This window comes from Miniopterus schreibersii, assembly GCF_964146895.1.
Source record: "Miniopterus schreibersii genome assembly, chromosome: 8".
Lineage (NCBI taxonomy): Eukaryota > Metazoa > Chordata > Mammalia > Chiroptera > Miniopteridae > Miniopterus > Miniopterus schreibersii.
Genome location: NC_138109.1, coordinates 29,469,073 through 29,478,949, shown reverse-complemented (window position 1 = coordinate 29,478,949; position 9,877 = coordinate 29,469,073).

Below are 9,877 nucleotides of genomic sequence, written 5' to 3'. Positions count from 1 at the left end.
TAGGAACAGTGTGAGTCAACTCTGCATCCCAAGAATCTAGAAGAGTGCATGTAGAATTGCATACCCTGGGATTGTTTGTTGAGTGAGAAGATGGATGGATGGATGGATGGATGGATGGATGGATGGATGGATGGATGGATGGATGGATGCATGGATAGATGCATGGATAGATGCATGGATGGATAGATGCATGGATGGATAGATGCATGGATGGATGGATGGATGGATGGATGGATGGATGGATGGATGGATGGGCAGCTGGGCATATGAATAGATAGATGGGATTTTTCCTTCGTAACAATGATTTCTACCTACAAATGTAGGGGGTAACTGAAGGGTGGGGGAGGTTGGATGCAGATAGATTTTGATGTACAGGGGTGATCAACATGGGGCAGGGGCAGGTAAGTCATGGAACCCTCCAAAGAAATGAATCTAGGGCTGGATCAAGTGAGCTGGGCCAAACGGGCCGTAGGTCGATGCTGGGCCTGTTGACAGAGCTGTCTCGTGCTGGTACTCCAGCTTGGACTCAAGCAAGATGGGAGCCAGAGGTGCAGCTGACCTGAAATTGTGAAGAAAGAGGTGAGTAGCCTGAAGCCTGGTCTCTGAGGACCTCAGACTTAGACCCTCTGGCCTTTGCAAAGCCACACCCTTACTGACTGTCCACTCTGACCTTGCAGGAAAGCCGAATTTCCCTTTAATAATCAGTGCATTTGACCAGGAAAAAGGAAAACAAAGTGTTGGAGATTTTATACATTTTTAGGCACCTTTATTTTTTATTATAGTTGAAATCTTAAAGTGAAGATCAGTTTCTATAAGTAACATTTCCTTTGTCCTCATTATGAACATAGTACTGTTTGGAAAATTTCGACATTTTAAAAATAGAAAAAAGTATAAAGACAATAATTCACACTGTTCAGAGATGAATAACTTTTAATGTATTTGTAATACATTTTTAAGGAAATTGAGGTAATTTATATTTACAGTTTTAGATATTTTCCTCCACAGGGCTTCCCAACTGGATTGTATAATGTGTAATTTTCATATGTAATTTTCCATGCCATTGAATATTCCTCGAAAACATTAATTTTAATGACTATATAATATTCTACCATACAGAGAAAACCTAATTTACTTTCCCATTTCCCTCTTGTTGGACATTTTGGTCATTTTCCATTGTTTGCTATTATGCATGTTGCTGGTATGAACAGAACTGTGCAAAACCCTTCATATGCAATGTGTCCTTTAAACTCTCCTACAAACCTGTGAGGTGATTACTATGCAGATTCTCTTTTTACAAATGAGGAAACTGAAGATCAGAGAGGAGTTAAGTGATTTATCAAAAGGTCACTGTCTTAGTTTAGGTCCCCAAAAAACAAACCCTGAGATAAGGACCCAAGTGCAAGGGGCTTATTTAAGAAGAGCTCTCCTCTCAAGAAAACAGTGGGGAAATGGGAAAATGAGCCGGGGAGGTGGGGCAGCCAGCGAAATGCTTGTCATCCAGCGAGTTGCTACCATGGATAACTTGAGCTAATCCTGGGGGGAAGCCTGAGGAGCCAGTGTACCCCTGTCACAGAATCATCCCACATGAGGGATGTGGGGCTAGTATTTTTCACCAACCCCAATCAGTCTTGGTTGAGGCTGCTCCCAAGGAGCCTTAATTCCCTTTGCTTCTGGACTGCTGTGGGGAGGGGGCAAAGCAGGCTCTGGCGGCCACGAAAATGCAGGTGCTGGCAGGCAGAAGTTAGGCAGCGTTCCCTGTTAATGAAGACGAGGGGATAAGAATGGGCAATGGCCAGAGCCACTCGGGTCCGTCACATAGCATGTAACTGTCAGAACTGGAATCTGAATGCAGACGTGCCTAACTCCAGAGACCTTACCTTTAATGACCTGGCTTTGCAGAGAAACAAGCCTTCCTGTGACCTTGGGCCAGCCACTTCATGTCACTGAGCTCCGGGACCTGGCGGGGATTACACTGTCTGCCCCACCTGACTCAAAGCACTGTCGCAAGATGACAGCATGGACGTGTCAGCACTTCGATGACCAGCAAGCCATCGTTGGTTCAGCAGTACTGACCATCCCCCTCAGGTGAGCAGGAGCCACATCAGGCAGACATTCAGAGCTCTCCTGAAGATAACTAATTAAAGGAAATTAATAGAAGATGGGCCCGTTCCCTGAATTTATTACATGAGTAGTTTTCTAGATTAATGACATGGTATGCAATGCACACACAGCTCATTGAAATACAGTATAAGTCCTTGATGAGCTCTGGAGTGTTCCATTTTCCTGGCAAGAGGGAAACAAATACACAATTGCTCATCTCCATGCACTGGCAGCCTCCAGGTCTGGAATCTCCCAGGAGGGAGCTTAACTGCTCCGTAAGCTTCAAACTCAAGGGCTCCTCAATGCTAAGCTCCTGACGAACCACATTAACGTAAAAATGACAAAGATGCCAGTTGACATATGTATTAAACATGCAGATCCTGAAGGAGCTGGTGTGGGCTGCTCATGCCAATGTTATGTCACAGATGAGAAGTCAGTAATGCTGCAGGCCTCCCACCCACTGAAGTTCATACTTTAGGGTAAGGTCAAGATGAACTGGAGGTTTGAACCCTGGGCGGGCTGACTTCAAGCCATTGGCTTCAAGCCATGACTTCAAAACACTGAAGATGTTTTACAGCTTCTCCAACCACTGGAGAGCAAATGTGAATTAGTAGCAGAGAACCATTCTGTGGCAAAAACCTACACCAAGATTTCTATACCCAACCCAACCCTAGTACAAGCCTGCATATGCATTTACCTAGATTTTTTTAAAAAATAGGGAACATGAGTTAAACAAAGAAGTGGGTTAGTAAAATTAGCATGTTTACTCCTGGCCACTAAGGCTGTAATTCGGGTAGTTTTTACCAGGTGAACGATGGTGCTAATGTCTCCATCTACTATTACTAATGCCAGGAGATTTACACACGCTATTAATCATCCCAATAACTGTGAAGGAAGGTACCATGGTCCCCATTTTGTAGAAGAGGAGTTGGAGACACAAAGGGTGACGTGCCCAGAGGCAGCCACATCACTAGTAAGTGGTAGAGAGAAGGTTCAAACTCACTTCAGACTGGCTTCAAAGCCCAAGCACTTTGACACCAAGGCACCACCTCCAACTGTCTAAATGTTCCCCAGCCTCAAAATGCAGCTTTAAAACTCACAAATTGTGCCAACAATTCCAGATCCTCGTCTCTAGCCTAACACCATCCCAGAAATTCAGATTCATATAGTGTTTTGATTACCAGGAGTCTCAAACTTAAACAGAACTTTTGATTTCCACATTTTTCTCCCTGCCCCAAATATCCTCCACTTATCCACGCAAAGGGTACTATGATCTGGGTGCTCAGGCCAAACATTTTGTTGCTATTTCTGATGCCTCTGTTTTGATCCTTCATTTCTTTTCTTTTTTTTTTTTTTTTAATATATCTTTATTGATTTCAGAGAGAGGAAGGGAGAGGGAGAGAAAGATAGAAACATCAATGATGAGAGAGTCATTGATCAAGCCCATAACCCAGGCATGTGCCCTGACTGGGAATCGAACCCCGATCGCCTGGATCCTAGGTCGACCCTCAACCACTGAGCCACGCCCGGGCGGGCGATCCTTCATTTCTAACACATTAATAGACCTACAAAATACACCCCAAATCCATCCACCTCTCTCCATCTCCATTAGAGCCACTTTAACCCAGCAACCATCACCTCCAGCCTGTGTGAGTGCAAAACCTTCCTAAGGATGCTGCTTTCCCCTCCACTCCCCTGCCAGGGGAGCAGGAAAGCAGCTATAGACAGTTCATACACAAATGGGCATGGCTGTGTTCTAAACCAACTCAATTTACAAAAATGTGTGGTAGTGCAGATTTGGTCAGCGGCCTGTAGCTTGCTGACCCCTAGCTCAGAGCAGCTTTTCTCACCCAGGCTCCTCGTTGGAACTACTCAACAGAGAAAATGATTAAAGTAATATGCTCTCAATTCTCCCAAGCATGGCAAAGATCTAGAGCAGTGGCTCTCAAAGTGCAGTCCTTGGCCCTGCAGCCTCAGCATCACCTGGGTACTGGACAAAAAAGTAATCCCAGGGCCCAGTCCTGAATCAGAAACTCTGGGAGGGGGGCTCAGTAGTCTGCACCATAACAAGCCCCCCAGGAGATTCTGATGCACACTCAAGTTTAAGAGTCTAGAGTAATCAAGAAAAGTTCTTCCCATTGCCATGGTGTAAATTCAGGGGTATAGCTAATTAGCAAACACAGTTTCCCTCATCATGGGGATTGGTGATCTAATATGGGAAAATTTTTCAAAATATTTAACAACCAGCATAGCAAGAGCAGCAACCAATCAGAATAGGTGGCAGCCCTAGCACCCGAGCAGGGTTCTGAAGCGCCCCCCCCCCCCTTACGTCAGGTCTTTCCTTGCTGAATCTTGGATTAGTCTGCAGGGTTCTGGGAGGCTGGGGTAGAGGAGAGGCATTTAAGGGGGAAGCAACTATGGGGGGGGGTAGCTATTTACCAATTGTATGAAAGTCTTTCTCTGTTTTTAACAACTGATACAGCTGTGCCAGTGAACACCATCTGCAAAGCTGCCCTGGTTCAATCGGCACAAGCCTCAGCATTTCTGATCAGTGACTAGAGAAGCAACAGCCAGCTTTGCCGCACGTGATATGTATCCACGAAGATAGCAACCTGAAGATGAAGCCAACACAGGAGGAGTGCACAGCTGCAAGAACCAGAGAAGAATGGAGAAGCCCCCCTAAAATCCATCCTACTTCTGGGCGTCCCATTCACCTGATGCAGTGCAAGTCCAATTTTCTAGCTTTTGCACCTGAAGGCATTGTATCTGCTGAAACCACCGAAGAGGCCCAGAGAGGTATCGTGAGGGGAGGGAGACCTGTTTCTGAGGGCCCTAGGGATCTGTTCTCCTAGTTTCCAAAGACTTGGGTAATGCAGCACCCCCTTCTTTGTTGGAGGGTCTGGAGAGGGAACAGCTCAGCCACCCTTCGCCCCAGCTGCGTGTTGGGCGGCTGCAATGCTTGTTTATTAGTGAAAAGCATCTGATCTGAGAGGCCCGCCTGACAAGTTCATTACATATCATTTTAATTAGCTGATTTACATTTAATTTACATTTCAATTAATGTCTTTAGCGACAAAACGCCGCCTTAATAGGGTAATTGCCTGTTAGGCAATATGTAAAAGAATAAATAGTCACATTCTGAGGAAGAATTCCTATTTTCAATTTTTTATTACCATAAATAACTGAAATAATTATTGCTCTTAAGGGCCACGTCCTCGTTTCCTTCTGGGCCTAATTATAAAGACTTAGTACCTCATTAAGCAAAATGGTTTTGGAGCCACAGAAAAACATTACTCGAATCATGACTCATTAGTTTTGACAAAAGGGGAAAACTGATAGTAGTCACATTTGGGGGTGCTGGGGGTTGACAGCTAATACAGGGGACCCTTGTCCTCTCTGAGCCTCAACGGCTGATGGCAGAAGGTATCTCTGTTCTGCAGGCCTGTTGGGCTATGGTCTGGGGGTTGCTCAGATAGCCTCTTCTAGTATTTCTGCAGATGAGGAGCTCACTACCTCTTGAGGCAGACTCTGTAGAGCTCTGGATTTTAAGTTCTTTCTTAAGTTAAAATCTGGCCCCCTCCTTGAATCAACTGTGGTTGTTGCCTGGTAGAGAAGATGTTTTGCCAGGGGTATAATTATGAGCTAACCATTATTGTGTAATAAGAGACTCTGACCACCCAGAATAGGCAGGAATGGAAATGAACTGGAAAGGAGGGCAAATGATCCGAGAAATGGGGAGGAGACCCTGTATTTTGAGAGTTCAAGAGGAAAAGCTGCCATTCGCCCAACGCGAATACTAGAGGAGGGTAAGGGACTGGGGTTTGGGTCTGAAGAGTCAGACACCAGGGTCACAGTGCAAATAGGGCTAGCTTATCCTTCGCAGGCAGCTGGCTGTTTAAGCTAAAAGAGTAAGTACTATGAATTGAAAACTTTAGGGCCCAAGTAAGGGGTTCCTTTAGGCTAGGGTTATCCTTCCCCCAAGAACCATGGCAGTCATACTGGCAGCTCCCTGCTGGGCTGTCAACAGTGCCAGCGCGTGGGGGCAAGGTGCAACGGCAGCATGGGGTGTCCTGAGCTTAATCACCCGGCTCCGAAAGCCTGAGGGACCCCGGTTTGGATTTGATTCTTAGAGGAAAGAGGAGAGGACTCAGGAGAGAGACACTGGGCTTCCAGGAAATAACTCACCTAAGGGGTGAGGGAAGGGAGAATCTCATTAGCATTAGGAAAAAAGCGACTGTATTTGCACCCTAATATTTCGGGTGTGTTTACTCCAGTTAGTTGACCACTGGTCTTAGCTCTGTCCTCTCTCCCACTCTGAACCAGTTTGCTCTGTGTCAGCCCTCCAGCAACTAAATGATAAGCTTTGTTCCCTCCTTCCACCTTTGCTCACTCCCGAATCACATTTCCAAGGTAAATACCTCTAGCCCTTCAATTCTTCTTAACCACCTTTTTTTAGGGTATGGTTTTCAGATCCCTTTACACCTTAACCACTCAGGTCTGGAAGTTACCAGATTTGTTGATAGCCTTTGTAAAGCAGGTACCAAAATCTGAAGGCAAACTTCAGAATTAGTCCACACGATGCAGGGCGTAGAGCAGTGAGTCTCAGCCCTACCTGACCCAACGCTCCTTTTTCTATAAAAAATATTTTGTAACACTTCTTCATATGAAATTCACAGAAAATATAACTTGTGTATGTGTACAACTTTTAAAAATACATATATTATTCTATAAAGGAGAAATAAAAGGGAAGTGACATATAATAGGATAATCTGTATTTCCATATGTACATGCACAGGCACAACTACATAAAAAGATATAATGAAGTGGCCCTTGCTTTCATCTCTTCGTAAAATTACCTGAATGTGAGAACCGCTGCAACTGACTCAGTCAGGTATGTTGAATTGGTGATTCAGATACTGCCACTAGCTGAGAGACATGTGTTTTTCTAAACTCTTCTAGAGCTCTGAACAAAATATAGTTTTTTCTGGATTTAATAGGAAGTTGCATTATTCCTGGAAAAACTACTCTGTATTAAAATTATGCAAAAAAGGCTTTGAGATTATATGTGAAATGAAGTTAGGCTGTAAATTCAGATATTTATAAATAAGTTTTTCACCTATAAGAATATGTGAAGGGATAGGGTTTGGGGATGCTGAACAATTCGTTATGTAGGAATGCCTGGCATTTCTGAATATTTCCCAGTAAGTGCCAGGATTATTGTGTCAGCCATTTTTTAAAAATCCCACATATTTCTGAAACACCTACAAGCTGATAACATTCTCATGGAGAAATATTCATCTACAGCAATGCAGATTTATGCCTCGGTTTCCCTTCCTTTCAAACCCAGTTCCTTTTTGAACTAAGACTCCTGCCCTCAACCCTGGCTCCCTGCCTTACTCTTGTCAGTGCCCAGTGGCCCAGGGATGTAGGACATTCTCAGCTGTTTCTTGCTGGATACATCACTCAGGGCTTCCATGCAGACTATCACCAGACTCTGAAGATCACACAAGCTACTTTTCCTTGGTTGTGGCCTTCTTTATGGATCGTGAGAGGATCCTGCTTGTCCACCTGGGGAATGACAGCCTCCCATGTCAGTGTCCCACCCATTATCTCAGATGCACCATGTTGGTGCTCACTGGCCAGACTTCCAACTGCCAGCACCTGTAATTCTGTGTTTCCTGTAGCTGCGGGAGCCCACTCTGCCTACATGGCAGGCCAAGAAGGGCTGGAATTAGTGCTCACCCAGTGGCTGATGGGAATGACTGGATAAAGATGCCAAATTCCTCACCCCGTGGAAGGGATGATTCTCAGGTGAATATTCTACACTGGCTCTCAGTGGGATTAAGCTCCAGGTGCCCACAGTGGTGACCTGCTTGGCCTCCTTCCTTCTCTGATTAGTTTCCTACGATCACCACCTCAATAAACTACTTGTACTCAAATAATTGTCTGAGGATCCTGGGGAACCCAAACCAAGACAGGAACTCTGGGAGAGCAAAGTTTCCAGGAGTCCTGTTTGCATAAGGCCTCCTAGCCCTCCCTGGGAGAAATAGTGAGAGGACTTGAACCTGAGGGTTGAGCCCAGATTCCTGGCACTTGAGTCCTTGAGTCCATTGGATCTCATAGGATGCCTCAGCAGGATGGACAGGTGTTCAAGGAATTTGTCCTGCAGTAGGAGGCCTACAACCTACCTGTCTGGTAATTTTTCTAGCTTTGTGGGTTGGCAGGGAAGAACCATGTTTTGTACATGATAGTGGATGCCACCATTCAACTGTCTGCCAACTTGGCCCTGGATAACATGATCCACACTCATCAAGAATGGATACGAAAATTAGAGAGGGCATTGACCTTTGGTAAGCTTTATAAATATCTCTTTTCAGTAGGTTAGCAGGCCCTCTGAAGTCTGACTGAAAGGGGAGTTTTCACTGCCCCTTCGAGGACGCTGATAGGGAAAGCAGAGAAGCTGATTGGGTCAGAGGCCTGTGGCTCTGCTAACTACCCTTGTGTTCATAGCAGGGCTGGGCCATTACGGTCTGGTGGAGCCAGGGGCACACTGTGCTTTGGTCAGCACATTCCAAAGCTGCTCTGTAACTTCAACTAGACAGGGCCTTCTTTTCCTCTTTACAGTTATTGGCAGAGGATCAAATGTTTTATAGGCCAAGTGCTGCCATGCGCCCAGCTGTGCTCAGCAGTTCCTGCCAGCGAGATGTTTCAGCTGGGACTCACACTAGGGTAATGTCAGGTTTAAAAGCCTGCCTCTGAATGCAGCCCTTCATGGCCTTTAAATGCCTCAAATCAAAGAGGCGCACAGGCAGGGTTGGTGACCGGCAAACGTCCTGCCGCAGCGACGAGAATGTAGCCTTTGTGTGGCGGGGACAGCTGGGGTGAGAGGAGGGAACACGGGCAGCTTGCCCAGGAGGCCAGGAGCCCCAGTGGACAAGCGGCGCTAGTTTCCCCGGCTCAGGTCCCGCTGGGGTACTGACCATACACCGCCACCAAGCAGCGGCACCCCGCGTCTCCTTGTCAGGCATCAGCGCTATTGCTCCTGCTCCTCCCTTCCCTCTTTCCCTCCCTTTCACCTCTCTTCATTCTCTGAGCGTCCGCTGTGTGACAGACCAACAGGTTTATTGTGCGTTCAAAGGCTTCGCTAGCTCCTGACTCTCACTGCTCCTTCCCCAGGACTGCGTTCGCCTTCCACATTTCCCTGCAACGTGCACAGGGAAGCTTTTCAGAGCAGGCCTCTAATTCCTGTCACTGGAAGCAGTCAGCCAATGACTGGGTGATCTCTTTTGGTTTTGTGCGGAATACTTCCTAAACTTCTGCTTACAGTTATCTAACCCTGGTTATAAAGATGTGCTAGAGATAGGGAGAGGGAGATAAAGAGATAAAAAAATGGAGTGAGAGGAGGAGAGATGGAGAGAAAAGAAAATAGAAGGGAAGAGAGGTAAAAGGGAAGGGAGGTGGAAGAGAAAGGGAGAGAACAGAGGAAGAGATTGATCGATCCTTTGAATCTTCTATCCAAATATGCCCAAGTCCAGCTCTTTTATCAACGAATAATTTCTGTGTCTGCAACACAATGTTAATCTCCTCCCTACCATTTTTCCTCCCCTGCCTGCCAAGTCCTGTTTTTTTCCAGGTGGTACCATGGATGAACCATAATGGGCCTACACCAGTGGTTTTCACCTGGTTACACAATGGAATCACCTGTACAGTTTACATATATATGATCCGCAGCTTTGGGAATGAAGCCCAGGTACCTATATTTTTTAAATTCCTTCAA